Source organism: Bos grunniens, chromosome 15 (genome assembly GCF_055505025.1).
Source record: "Bos grunniens cultivar Pamir isolate PY7600 chromosome 15, Bosgru_T2T1.0, whole genome shotgun sequence".
Lineage (NCBI taxonomy): Eukaryota > Metazoa > Chordata > Mammalia > Artiodactyla > Bovidae > Bos > Bos grunniens.
In genome coordinates, this window is record NC_141179.1 from 39,039,764 (window position 1) to 39,055,253 (window position 15,490).

Below are 15,490 nucleotides of genomic sequence, written 5' to 3' on the forward strand. Positions count from 1 at the left end.
ACAAGAAGAGTCCCTATTCTTATTCACATTTAGGCCACGCTGGTATTAGAACCGATTTGTACCACCTGAGTACAGAGAATGGAGTACCCAGGGACAGCTGCAAAGCCGTGAAGCCTCAGGAGAACGTCCCCTTATTTAAAGGTTCATGTAGCTGGGAGAGCCTTGGATGGGGCACTGGGGGACCAGGTATTTTACATTCTGAAGACTGAAGGACCTAAATTCAGAGCAAGCAACCCAAACTTCAGACTTAAATGAAAAACTCCTTTAACAAGTCTCTAAGGCCCAGAAAGGATCTTTTAAGAATCCTTATAGCCCTTATCCATCTCCCACAGGAGTGTTTTCAAACAAAGTATTTCAGGGCACTCACAGTTCACACCTCATCTGCATGATGTTAGCACTTTCCCAGAACTATGCCAATTAAAATAAAAGTCCTCCAAGAAAGGACAGGGTACTCATGTCCACCTTCACAGGGATGCGTTCTCTCATTTTGCTTTTGTAAACATATTGTTATGGTCTTACAGCTGTACTCACACTTCCATCTGCATGAACCAAATGGGAATCACACAGCCTAAATCAGGCCAGGGGCTGAGGTCAGGTTTGGAGAAAGGGGGGTTTGTGGAAACAGGTCTGGGACAGGTCAGAGGCAGAAATCACATGGATATCAAGAGATGTCAAGTCTGAGTAGAGCAGAGAGGCAGAACGTGGCTCTGGCGGGCCAGGGCGGTTTCTCTGAACAAGCCTTACCCCACACTGACCCTCCATGCCCTCCAGAACCAGCTCCAGAAGCAGGAAAGGTCAGTCATCTCATCCACGCTCACAGTAACACGTGAGGCTGTCCCCTCCACCCTGCCTCACCCTTCACCTCCTCTTTGTTCCTATACCTTCCCAGCTCCTATCTTTTGTCTTTGTCTCGCAGTTCTGAACTACAACCTGCTTCCTCATTCTAAGGCCCTCTGATGCTGGGAGGGATTGGGGGCAAGAGGAGAAGGGGACGACAGAGGATGAGATGGCTGGATAGCATCACTGACTCAATGGATGTGAGTCTCAGTGAACTCTGGGAGTTGGTGATGGACAGGGAGGCCTGGTGTGCTGCGATTCATGGGGTCGCAAAGAGTCAGACACGACTGAGTGACTGATCTGATCTGAATGCTCTGGGCAGCACCGAGGCTAAACTTCCTCACCATCGCAGGTCCTTCCCTAGATCAGCAAGAAGAGAAATGGGATGCAATCCACGTCACAGAGCAGAAGGAACGGAAACAAGTAGAAACAAACAATGACCACAGGAATCTGGTTTCTAGGTGCTAGGCACCTTGAGAATTACCTGATATCTAATATCTTGTTCCCTGGAGAAGGAAATGGCAACCCAGTCCAGTATTCATACCTGGTGAACCCCATGGACAGAGGAGCCCGAAGGGCTACTGTCTGTCTATGGGGTTGCAAAGAGTCAGACATGACTGAAGCAACTTAGCATGCAGTATCTCATTAAATTCTTAGGATGCATCCTCAAGGAAGGTATATACTTTTTAATCCTCAGAAACACATTTCTTTGGCCAAATTAGGTACAGGTTAGTCAGTGCAGGTCCAGAGTTCAAACCTCAGCCTGACTCTGGAGACCACGTTTGTCAGCCTGTGAATGCAGGTGGAGGGGGCAGGAGGGTGAGGCTCTCTTGGAAAAGGCCCCACTCCTGCCTCTTGCCCCCAACATTCCCTGCTCTCCTCACCCCCACCGGGCTTCTGCTGTCCTTCAGGGCATGTCCTACTGTACCCTGAGTTCTGAAAATTGCAGCCTCATGGGTGGGGGTGGAGGAGGAGGAGGAAGGATTCTCAAACAGTTTCACGATGCTGTTCATGTTAATGCTGTCCTGAGAACTGCTTCTGCCAAAGAAGGGGGCGGACAGGGTCCTTGAGTTGGAGAGACACCACTGCTACTAAAGGGAAGGGAAGCCGATGACCCTAAATGCGTTTCCCCATGTATCAGCTCGCTTCTTAGGAAAACCTTTGGGAATTGCTACCATTTCCTTCTGCAGATGAGGAAACTGAGGGCCAGGGAGGTCACGTGACTTGTAAAGACCATCTGGTAATCATGGTTCCTATACAGACGTGCCTGACTCCAAAGCTCAAGCTCTTTCCACTTTCCCTCACGATTCCTCCTCTCCAGCTCCCTCTCACCACCGCCCCCCCGCCCCCACCATTTTGCTTGTTTTTCGGTGAGATCATGGCTGCCCCTGGTTGATAGTTTTCTCCACGGAGCCCTTGCTGTGAGGCACAGGGTCACTCGATTCCCTCTGGAAGGGCAGCGCCTGTCATCTTGCGTAAAGACCCAGTGAGCCGTGTTTGGTTCCATTATTTGCTTCTACCCTTTCCCAGAGTTTCCACTAACCACCCATAAAAAATATCAGTCCTGATGGCTTCCACCTCTGAGGGGGACTTTTTCATCCTTGCATGAGTGTCCTCGTGAAGAGCAGCAGGAAATGAGCCTTTTTATGAGGCGATAATGGAGCCAGAAGCATCTTTAAAATCAATTGTGCCTAACACGTCCTCCCATCATTTCAACAGGTTCTGGGTTTAGTGGGTCATAAATAAAAACAGACAGCTCACATTCAGTGAGCTCTACAGTTTGCCCATGGTCTCCTGTGGGCTGTACCATAGTCTTCTGAGGAAGGCAGGCAAGTGGTCCCCCTTTCTCACAGGAAGTGAGTGAGACTCGCCTCTCTCCCTGCCAAAGGTCAGTGCCCAGCTTGTAGTTTCCGTGACCGTCTGACACAGCTGCTCACTCCCTCTGCCTTGAAACACCTTCTGGCCTAGCTCCTGCTGCCTTTTCATTTTCTCCTCACCTCGTTCTTTCTCAGCCTCCTGTGCTGACCCTCTTCATCTTTCTGCAAACACTGAAGTGTCCCTGGCCTCAAGCTCTCCGTGCTCTTCTCTTTTCTAGCCACACTGCCTTAGCGATCTCTCTTGTCCCATGCCTTAAAATATGAGTTACGTATATACTGAAGACGCCTAAACCGCCATCTTCACCTCGTCCCCGCCTCTGAACTCCATCTTGTATACCAGCTGCCTGACACTTTCATCTGGATGTTGAATTGGTATCTCAAATTCAGTGTGTCTGAAACCAAGTTCCTGATCTTCCCCTCCTCAAACCTGTGTGTGTGCTTAGTCACTCAGTTGTGTCCAATTCTTTTGTGACCCTGTGGACAATAGTCCACTAGGCTCCTCTGTCCATGGGCTTCTCTAGGCAACAATATTGGAGTGGGTAGCCATTCCCTTCTCCAGGAGATCTTCTCCACCCAGGCAGCAAACCCAGGTCTCCTGCATTGCAGGCAGATTCTTTACTGTCTGAGCCACCAGGGAAGATGCCCTCCTCTCCAAATCTGGCTTCTCTCATTGTAAACATCGCATTAAATGGCTAAGCCATCCTTCTAGTTTATCAACCTTGATGCTTCTCTCACTCCACATCCGATTCTTCGGCACATCTGTCAACTGCACTTCTAAAATGCATTTTTGAGCCAACAACTGTGTCTCACCATCGTTGGAGCAGGGGCTGGACGGTACCTCCCTGCATCCCTGGCACCATCTTGGTCCAAGCCACGAGGTATCATCATTAACTAGGATTAAATGTGTTGCAACTGCTTCCTGGCTGGTCTCTCTGCCTCTTCCCTCACCTTCTTCCAGGCTCTTCTTCACGCAGTAGCCGCATCATGCCGTTTTTCTTGTCAAAATCCTCTAATGGTATCACGTTGCACAGGAAATGGGGACCTTGGCCATGGCTGCCATGGCCCCTCATGATCTGCTCTGCCTCCCTGTTACCTCACCAGCTTCCTCTTTTATTACTCGCCCTTTTGCTCACTTTGCTCCAGCCACCTGGACATCTCCTCAGATATGCTAGACACACTTAGCACTTACAGATCCCTGAGCCTGGGGAGATGTCCTCTTAGATACTAGAGCACTCGTTCCTCTGCCTCCTCTAGGTCTTTGCTCAAATGTCACCTTCTCAGTGAGGCCTCTGCTGACCACACGATTCAAAATAGCAATTCCCTGCCCCTTCCTCAACCTGGCACCCTGCTCTCACTTTATCTGATTGTCTTTTCTCCATAACATTTGTCACCATCTGGTATACTAAGATACCCTAGAGGAGGGCATGGCAACCCACTCCAGTATTCTTGCCTGGAGAATCCCCATGGACAGAGGAGCCTGGCAGACTACAGTCCATAGGGTTGCGAAGAGTTTGACATGACTGAAGCGACTTAACGCACACAGTATCCTATGCATTTTGCTTTCTTACTTTTTATCTTTTCTACTTTTACTAGAATAGGCATTTTCTATGGGCAAAGGCTTTGTCTATTCTGCTCACTCACTGCTGTACTATCAGTGTTTAGAGTGTGCTCAATCAATCTTTGCTTTTTTTTTTAAGTTTTTTTTTTTGATGTGGACCACTTTTAAAGTCTTCACTGAGTTTGTTACAATATTGTTTCTGTTTTGTTTTGTTTTGTTTTGTTTTTTTGGGCACAAGACAAATGCGATCTTAGTTCCCCAACCAGGGCTCAAACCCACATCCCCTGCATTGGGAGAGATGTCTTAACCTCTGGACCACTAGAGAGGTCCCCGTCTTTGCTGTTTGAATGAGAGGCTGTGATGAGGAAGCGTCTGGTGTCTTTCTGAGTCCCAGGACTCTATGGCACAGTGTGGAGCCAGAGCTGAGTAAAGTGACACCAACAGACATGGGCACTGAGCTAGTGGGCACTGGGTGAGCTGTGGCGAGTGCCAACCAGAGACCTGGCACTAATAAAAGGAAGAGGAAGGGATAGGGCCTCCTTAGGACCCACAGTCAGCTGCAAGGCTCTGAGTCTGCCTCAGATGCACGCCCCAGTGACCTAGGCTGACTGTTTATAAGTGCCGAGAGCCCACCTTGCACCCTGGAAGCTGCTGCCATCATAAGCTACTGTCTGATCAGCTATTTAAAAGCCAGAGAAGGTATCTGAAGCCCATGAACAGACCTGTAAGAAGGTGATGTGGTTTCACAGAAGCATTTCAAATTCAATTTCTTTTTATTTCTTTTCAAACACAGCCTGTAATTCTGATAGGAAAATTGCATAATGCCCGTAGATAATAGTTTTCCCGCAAGATGGTTTTGTGAAAGCAGCTTGGTGTTTCTGATGCAGGAGAGGAAGGGCCCATCAGAGAGAGCTGCCTGGGCCCGCCCACTGCCCTCGCACCCACACCTGTCTCTGGCACTGTGAGGACGGGCATCACCCCATGACCTGAGGGAGAGGCCAGGCTTCTGTGTGCCTCTGTTACCACAGGCATCAATTCAGCTTGTTCTTTGGTGACCAAAGTGCCAATCCTGGGCTTAACCTCCCTTTTGGACTTTCATGTATCCGTTAGGATTATGAAAGTCTGCCTCTCCTCTGATTCAGCAGGGAGCTGAAGGGGTAGATGGAGCCTGTCTGTACTTCCCATCCCAGCCCCTCTTCCCCACCTTCTGCCCTATCTCCAGCACTTAGAAAAACATTAGTGCTGGGGTTGGAGCAGAGAAGTAAAAAAGGGGCCAGGCCAGGAAAGATTCTGACATCAGCCAGGGGAGAGCAGGCTGAGCTGGGCTGTCTGCTTCCAACAGGTGGGGACTCCAAGGAAGTCGGGCTGGAGCCAGGAAGGGAGGAAGAGCCAAGCCAGCACCTATAAGGCAACCTGTAAAGGGCCTTGACCCTAACCCTGCCCCTGGGAGCATCTTGTGGGGTGTGTGTGTGTGTGTGCGTCTCTTAAGTGAAGTGAAAGTGAAGTCGCTCAGTCGTGTCTGACTCTTTGAGACCCCGTGGACTGTATCCTACCAGGTTCCTCCAAACATGGGATTCTACAGGCAAGAATACTGGAGTGGGTTGCCATTTCCTTCTCTAGGGGATCTTCCTGACCCAGGGATCAAACCTGGCTCTCCCGGATTGCAGGCAGATGCTTTACCCTCTGAGCCACCAGGGAAGCCAAAGGTGTAGCATTTGACATCGCTTGCTCCTCTTCCCTGTCTCTCCCTCCCCACCTTCCTCTGAAGACAGTTCCCATCTAGTCCTGGGAGCCATTATGAGGGCAGGGGCTGAACTGTGTTCCCCTCTGTGTCCCCAGCACTGGCTGGTCTGGGGAGTGATACAGGGGATGATTAAGAATGAATAATGGATTAGTTAATTAAACAATTAATTAATGACAAGCTAGAGGAAGTCTCTGGTCTTCACTGCCCTCTCAGGGGTTCTTAGGGGCACCCTTGCAAGTGCTATGAACTTGGATGCTGCTGCAGGGCTTCTGAGTAGACAGTGAGGATTCTGCTGACTATGGTGGGGGAGTAAACTGTAGGAGGGCAGGCAGGACCCAGGGAGGCTGGTCAGGTGACACGGGATCATGAGAGAGCAATGGCAGGGGTGGGAAGATGTCAGATGCAAGACATTATTTTAAAGGAAGAAGCAACAGGATCTGCTGGTGGATTGGACGTGGGGTGTAAAACAGAGGGGTCAAGGATGACTCTGAATGGAGGTGTCATGTAGGCAGTTGGATACATGAGGCTGGGGTTCAATGGAGTAGTCCAGGCAGGAGGTGAATTTGAGTCATTAGTGTATAGGTGTTAGTTCTAGAAGGTCTTGTAGGTCATCATAGAACTGTTCAACTTCAGCTTCTTCAGCATTACTGGTTGGGGCATAGACTTGGATTACTGTGATACTGAATGGTTTGCCTTGGAAATGAACAGAGATCATTCTGTTGTTTCTGAGATTGCATCCAAGGACTGCATTTCAGACTCTTTCGCTGACTATGAGGGCTACTCCATTTCTTCTAAGGGATTCTTGCCCACGGTCATCTGAGTTAAATCCACTCATTCCAGTCCATTTTAGTTTGTTGATTCCTAAAATGTCGATGTTCACTCCTGCCATCTCCTGTTTGACCACTTCCAATTTGCCTTGATTCAGGGACCTAACATTCCAGGTTTGTATGCAATATTGTACTTTACAGCATCAGACTTTACTTCCATCACTGGTCACATCCACACCTGGGTATTGTTTTTGCTTTGACTCTGTCTCTTCATTCTTTCTGGAGTTATTTCTCCACTCTTCTCCAGTAGCGTATTGGGCACCTACCGACCTGGGGAGTTCATCTTTCAGTGTCCTTTCTTTTTGCCTTTTCATACTGTTCATGGGGTTCTCAAGGCAAGAATACTGAAGAGGTTTGCCATTCCCTTCTCCAGTGGACCACATTTTGTCAGAACTCTCCACCACGACCCGTCCATCCTGGGTGGCCCTACACGGCATGACTCATAGTTTCATTGAGTTAGATTAGGCTGTGGTCCATGTGATCAGTTTGATTAGTTTTCTGTGACTGTGGTTTTCATTCTCTCTGCCCTCTGATGGATAAGGATAAGAGGCTTATGGAAGCTTCTTGATGGGAGAGACTGAGTGGGAAACTGGGTCTTGTTCTGATGGGCAGGGCCATAACTCAGTAACTCTTTAATCCAATTTTCTGTTGTTGGGTGGGGCTGTATTCCCTCTCTGTTGTTTGACCTGAAGCCAAACTATGGTGGAGGTAATGAAGTTAATGGCGACCTCCTACAAAAGGTCGGGTGCACGCACTTCCCCAATCAATGCCCCCGACCCTGCAGCAGGCCACTGCAGACCCACACCTCCTCCAGAGACTGGAATGCAAAAGTAGGAAGTCAAGAGATACCTGGAGTAACAGGCAAATTGGGCCTTGGAGTACAAAACAAAGCAGGGCAAAGTCTAACAAGGTTTTGTCAAGAGAACCCACTGGTCATAGCAAACACCCTCTTCCAACAACACCAAGAGAAGACAACACATGGACATTGCCAGATGTCAATACTGAAATCAGATGGATTATATTCTTTGCAGCCAAAGATGGGGAAGCTCTATACAGTCAGCAAAAATAAGACTGGGAGCTAACTGTGGCTCAGATCATGAACTACTTATTTCCAAACTCAGACTTAAATTAAAGAAAGTTGGAAAACACCAGGCCATTCAGGTATGACCTAAATCAAATCCTTTATGATTATACAGTAGAAGTGACAAATATATTCAAGGGATTAGATCTGATAGAGTGCCTGAAGATCTATGGATGGAGGTTTGTGACATTGTACAGTAGGCAGGGATCAAGACCATACCCAAGAAAAAGAATTGCAAAAGGCCTCTGATGAGGCCTTATAAATAGCTGAGAAAAGAAGAGAAGCTAAAGGCAAAGAAGAAAAGGAAAAATATACCCACCTAAATGCAGAGTTCTGAATAGCAAGGAGAGATAAGACAGCCTTCCTAAGTAATCAGTGCAAAGAAATACAGGAAAACAACAGAGTAGGAAAGACTAGAGATCTCTTCAAGAAAATTAGAGATACCAAGGGAACATTTCATGCAAAGATGGGCACAATAAAGGACAGAAATGGTATGGACCTAACAGAAGCAGAAGATATTAAGAAGAGGTGGCAAGAATACACAGAAGAACTTTACAAAAAAAAAAAACCTTCATGACCCAGATAACCATGATGGTGTGATCACTCACCTCGAGCCAGATATCTTGGAATGTGAAGCCAAGTGGGCCTTAGGAAGCATCACTATGAACAAAGCTAGTGGAGGTGATGGAATTCCACTTGAGCTATTTCAAATCCTAAAAGATGATGCTGTGAAAGTGCTACATTCAATATGTCAGCAAATTTGAGAAACTCAGCAGTGGCCACAGGACTGGAAAAGGTCAGTTTTCATTCTAATCCCAAAGAAAGGCAATGCCAAAGAATGCTCAAACTACTGCACAATTGCACTCATCTCACACGCTAGCAAAGTAATGTTCAAAATTCTCCAAGCCAGGCTTCAGCAATATGTGAACCGTGAACTTCCAGACGTTCAAGCTGGTTTTAGAAAAGGCAGAGGAACCAGAGATCAAATTGCCAACATCCATTGGATCACTGAAAAAGCAAGAGAGTTTCAGAAAAACATCTACTTTTGCTTTATTGACTATGCCAAAGCCTTTGACTGTGTGGATCACAATAAACTGTGGAAAATTCTTAAAGAGATGGGAATACCTGACCACCTGACCTGCCACCTGAGAAATTTGTATGCAGGTCAAGAAGCAACTGGACATGTTAGAACTGGACATGGAACAACAGACTGGTTCCAAATTGGGAAAGAAGTACATCAAGGCTGTATACTGTCACTCTTCTGATTTAACTTGTATGCAGAGTACATCACGTGAAATGCCAGGCTGGATGTAGCACACGCTGGAATCAAGATTGCCGGGAGAAATATCAATAACCTCAGATATTCAGAGGACACCATCATTATGGCAGAAAGTGAAGAACTGAAGAGCCTCTTAATGACAGTGAAAGAGTAGGAAAGAGGAGGAAAAAGTGACAGTGAAAGACAGTGAAAGAGGAGGAAAAATTTGGCTTAAAACTCAACATTCAGAAAACTAAGATCGTGGCATCTGGTCCCATCACTTCATGGCAAATAGATGGGGAAACAGTCGAAACAGTGGCTGACTTTATTTTTCTGGGCTCCAAAATCACTGCAGTTGGTGACTGCAGCCATGAAGTTAAAAGACGCTTGCTCCTCAGAAGAAAAGCTATGACCAACCTAGACAACGTACTAAAAAAACAAGACGTTACTTTGCCAACAAAGGTCCGTCTAGTCAAAGCTGTGGTTTTTCCAGTGGTCATGAATGGATGTGAGAGTTGGATGACAAAGAAAGCTGAATGCTGAAGAATTGATGCTTTTGAACTGTGGTGTTGGAGAAGACTCTTGAGAGTGTCTTGGACTGCAAGGAGATCCAACCAGTCAATCCTAAAGGAAGTCAGTCCTGAATATTCACTGGAAGGACTGATGCTGAAGCTGAAACTCCAATACTTTGGCCACCTCATTCGAAGAACTGACTCACTAGAAAAGACCCTGATGCTGGGAAAGATTGAAAGCAGGAGGAGAAGGGGATGACAGAGAATGAGATGGTTGGATGGCATCACCGACTCAATGGACATGAGTTTGAGTAAGCTCTGGGAATTGGTGATGGACAGGGAAGCCTGGTGTGCTGCAGTCCATGGGGTTGCAAAGATTCAGACATGACTGAACTGAACTGAACTGAGTGTATAGGTGCTTGTCAAAGTCAAGAGGCAGAGAACCTGGGCAGTGAGTGTAGATAGACAAGAGGGTGGGAAGAGCCAGAGAGGGAACAGCCAGAGAGACAGGAGGATACTAGAACTTGCCCCCAGGGCCTCTTCCGAGCCCTTGTGCTGCCTCCACTGCCCCTACTCACTGCCCCCAGGTACAGTCCCACACTGCAGCCAGCCCTGGTACCCGCTCACTGCTGCCACCACTGCCCCTCTGGTCACTTCTGGAAATTCAACTGAAGAAAGGGCTTCCTTGATAACTCAATTGGTAAAGAATCCACCTGCAATGCAGGAGACCATGGTTCGATCCCTGGGTCAAGAAGATCCCTTGGAGAAGAGATAGGCTATCCACTCCAGTATTCTTGGGCTTCCCTTGTGGCTTAGCTGGTAAAGAATCCTCCTGCAATGCAGGAGACCTGAGTTTGATCCCTGGGTTGGAAAGATCCCCTGGAGAAGGGAAAGGCTACCCACTCCAGTATTCTGGCCTGAAGAATTTCATGGACTGTATAGTCCAGGGAGTCTCAAAGAGTTGGACATGACTGAGTGACTTTCACTTCACTTTAGGAAAGCCAGTGGAGCCAGCAAGCCCAGACAGCCCTTTTCAGAAAGACAGTTGGCTGGAAGGGAGAAATCAAGTAAAATAGTAGTAGCAGGAAGGACATGTGACTATTTCTTAGAAGATGAGTGACATTAGAGCAAGTTTGCATGGAGGAGGATATCATCCCATAAAACAAGAGAAAGTGTTGTTACAGGAGAGAGAGAGGGGCACTTGTAGGCTTGAGATCCTTAAAAATAACGATGACCCTATATGCGAGACAGAAAAAGAGAAACAGATATAAAGAACAGACTTTTGGACTCTGTGGGAGAAGACGAGGGTGGGATGATTTGAGAGAATAGCATTGAAACATGTATATTACCATATGTGAAATAGATCGCCAGTCCAAGTTCGATGCATGAGACAGGGCATTCAAAGCTGGTGCAGTGGGACAACCCCGAGGGATGGGATGGGGAGGGAGGTAGGAGGGGGGTTCAGGATGGGGAACACATGCACACCCATGGCTGATTTATGTCAATGTATGGCAAAAACCACTACAACATTGTACAGTAGTTAGCCTCCAATTAAAACTAATTAATTAATTAAAAAAAAATAAAAGTACGAAAAACATTAAAAAAAAAAAAAAAAGATTGGGAGAGCTGAGATCCAGACCCAAGGTGGAGGGGGCGGGGGCCTTCCAGCCGTCTCAGAAAGATGGAGGAGGAAGACAGTGGACAACAATTACTGATGCTCAATTACAGGCAGTGCTGGGGGCCAACATGAGGATTCACTCGTCCAGCAAATAACTACTGAGTCCCTACTCTGGGCCAGGCTCAGCTCTGGGTGCCAGAGACAGAGCCCTGAACAAACGAGACACCAACTCAACCCCTGCCCTCATGGAGCTTTCCGCCTAGGGCAGGAGGCGGTCCCAAACAAAGGAACAGTGACAGATTGTATGAGACTTGAGTGGCTCCCTGGAGGGAAAAAGTGTGCGGTGGGGGTGGAGGAATGAGAGGGAGGCCAGACTTGGATGGAGAGGGATGTGGCAATTTTCAGTAGAGATATAGGTGCTAGTGTCTATGTAAAGAACCAGGAAAGAACTCTAACAAGATGAAAATATGCCTTACATTACAAAGTGTAAGGATGAAAGTTTTAGTTGCTCAGTTGTATATGATACTTTGTAACCCATGGACTGTAGCACACCAGGCTGCTCTGTCCATGGAATTCTCCAAGCAAGAATACTGGAGTGGCTTGTCATTTCCTTCTCCAGGGGATCTTCTCAACCCAGGGATTGAAGCTGGGTCTCCTGCATTGCAGGCAGATTCTTTTCCATAAAGTAAGGTCCTTTTCATTATAGAGGACTGGAATGCAAAAGTAGGAAGTCAAGAAACACCTGGAATAACAGGCAAATTTGGCCTTGGAGTACGGAATGAAGCAGGGCAAAGGCTAATAGAGTTTTGCCAAGAGAACGCACTGGTCATAGCAAACACCCTCTTCCAACACCACAAGAGAAGACTCTACACATGGATATCACCAGATGGTCAATATTGAAATCAGGTTGATTATCTTTTTTGCAGCCAAAGATGGAGAAGCTCTATACAGTCAGCAAAAACAAGACCAGGAGCTGACTGTGGCTCAGATCATGAACTCCTTATTGCCAAATTCAGACTGAAATTGGAGAAAGTAGGGAAAACCACTAGACCATTCAGGTATGACCTAAATCAAATCCCTTATGATTATACAGTGGAAGTGAGAAATAGATTTAAGGGCCTAGATCTGATAGATAGAGTGCCTGATGAACTATGGACTGAGGTTCGTGACATTGTACAGGAGACAGGGATCAAGACCACCCCCATGGAAAAGAAATGCAAAAAAGCTAAATGGCTGTCTGAGGAGGCCTTACAAATAGCTGTGGAAAGAAGAGAAGCCAAAAGCAAAGCAGAAAAGGAAAGATATAAGCATCTGAGTGCAGAGTTCCAAAGAATAGCAAGAAGAGATAAGAAAGCCTTCCTCAATGATCAATGCAAAGAAATAGAGGAAGACAACAGAATGGGAAAGACTAGAGATCTCTTCAAGAAAATTAGAGATACCAAGGGAACATTTCATGCAAAGATGGGCTCGATAAAGGACAGAAATGGTATGGACCTAATAGAAGCAGAAGATATTAAGAAGAGATGGCAAGAATACACAGAAGAAGTGTACAAAAAAGATCTTCACGACCCAGATAATCACAGTGATGTGATCACTGACCTAGAGCCAGACATCCTGGAATGTGAAGCCAAGTGGGCCTTAGAAAGCATCACTATGAACAAAGCTAGTGGAGGTGATGGAATTCCAGTTGAGCTATTTCAAATCCTGAAAGATGATGCTGTGAAAGTGCTGCACTCAATATGCCAGCAAAACTGGAAAACTCAGCAGTGGCCACATGACTGGAAAAGGTCAGTGTTCATTCCAATCCCAAAGAAAGGCAATGCCAAAGAATGCTCAAACTACCGCACAATTGCACTCATCTCACACGCTAGTAAAGTAATGCTCAAAATTCTCCAAGCCAGGCTTCAGCAATATGTGAACCGTGAACTTCCTGATGTTCAAGCTGGTTTTAGAAAAGGCAGAGGAATCAGAGATCAAATTGCCAACATCTGCTGGATCATGGAAAAAGCAAGAGAGTTCCAGAAAAACATCTATTTCTGCTTTATTGACTATGCCAAAGCCTTTGACTGTGTGCATCACAATAAACTGTGGAAAATTCTGAAAGAGATGGGAATACCAGACCACCTTACCTGCCTCTTGAGAAACCTATATGCAGGTCAGGAAGCAACAGTTAGAACTGGACATGGAACAACAGACTGGTTCCAAATAGGAAAAGGAGGACATCAAGGCTGTATATTGTCACCTGCTTATTTAACATATATGCAGAGTACATCATAAGAAATGCTGGGCTGGAAGAAGCACAAGCTGGAATCAAGATTGCTGGGAGAAATCTCAATAACCTCAGATATGCAGATGACACCACCCTTATGGCAGAAAGTGAAGAGGAACTAAAAAGCCTCTTGATGAAGGTGAAGGAGGAGAGTGAAAAAGTTGGCTTAAAGCTCAACATTCAGAAAACGAAGATCATGGCATCTGGTCCCATCACTTCATGGGAAATAGATGGGGAAACAGTGGAAACAGTGGCAGACTTTATTTTTCTGGGCTCCAAAATCACTGCAGATGGTGACTGCAGCCATGAAATTAAAAGACGCTTACTCCTTGGAAGGAAAGTTATGACCAACCTAGATAGCATATTCAAAAGCAGAGACGTTACTTTGCCAACAAAGGTCCGTCTAGTCAAGGCTATGGTTTTTCCTGTGGTCATATATGGATGTGAGAGTTGGACTGTGACGAAAGCTGAGCGCTGAAGAATTGATGCTTTTGAACTGTGGTGTTGGAGAAGACTCTTGAGAGTCCCTTGGACTGCAAGGAGATTCAAGCAGTCCATTCTAAAGGAGATCAGTTCTGGGTGTTCATTGGAAGGACTGATGCTGAAGCTGAAACTCCAGTACTTTGGCCACCTCATGCGAAGAGTTGATTCATTGGAAAAGACCCTGATGCTGGGGTGGGGGGGGGTTGGTGGCAGGAGGAGAAGGGGACGACAGAGCATGAGATGGCTGGATGGCATCACTGACTCGATGGACTTGAGTTTGAATAAACTCCGGGAGCTGGTGATGGACAGGGAGGCCTGGCATGCTGCAATTCAAGGGGTTGCAAAGAGTCGGACATGACTGAGCCACTGAACTGAACTGAAGGTCTTCAAAATAAAAAAAATTAACACAACAATATCATAGAAATTTAGAGAGAGAGAAGCAAAAAAAAAAAAAAAAAAACATGTAATCCCTCCATCCTAATTTAGCAGCTATCATCAATGAGTATATTCGTTTCTGTATTTGTGTCTTTGTCACATAGTTGAAATCATAGCTCACACACACATTTTCTTTATCCTTGCCATTTCCTTGTATCATGGGAGCCAGACTATTATACAAATAGATTGCTATACAAGTCATTCTGTGCCTTGCTTTTTAATATAGCATATTTTAGAGATAATCTCACCACCAGCATAACTCTTTTAATGAAGAGCCCAAAGATCACATACAAATATAAAAATAAACATGTATATACTTTTGGTATCTTTTTTTTTTTTCACACCGCTATATAGTATTTTGGGCTCTTTATCTATTTGTATAATAATCTAGTTACAAAGAAATGTAGAGATACAGAAAATATATGTGCATATGCTTATGTGTGCATGTGTGTGTGTGTGTGTGTGTGCGCGCGTGTGCGTGCATGCTTTTATTTCCATTCACCTAAATTATCTCTGGAAGGAACATAAGAGCTTCACAAAGACAAGGTACCTCAGGGGAGAGGAACTGGGCAACCAGGGAGCAAGAACAACTTTTCACAGATTAACCGTGCTCTGCTTTTGAATTTTGAACCATCCAAGTATATTGCCATTAAAAAAAGTCAGGAGGAAAAGCTACTCCAAGGCTGCTCACTGTGGCTTTCTCATCTGGAGAAATACCCACGAAGGCTTTGGAGGGAGCATTTGTGAGACAAGCACGGAGGGCAAATGTGGTGGGAAGGACATCTAGAGGTGGTGGACTGGGAGCCAGGGCAGCAGCCGAGAAGGCGGGAAGAGGGGACAGAAGTGCCCGCAGAGGGACGGAATTGATAAGACATCTGATGGGTTCCTTACTTGACTGTTTTAAAGGCTGTTGGATTTTGTTATCCTTTGGTAGTGTTGTGTAGTTGCCAAGTTGTGTCTGACTCTTTTGAGACCCATGGACTGTATCCCA

General features: G+C 46.2%; 1 protein-coding gene across 2 annotated transcripts in view; it reads right to left on the reverse strand.

The window, feature by feature from the left end:
• The window catches only part of SPON1 (spondin 1), a 357,717-nt gene that overhangs the window by 27,239 nt on the left and 314,988 nt on the right, over window positions 1–15,490 (reverse strand). The window lies entirely within an intron of this gene.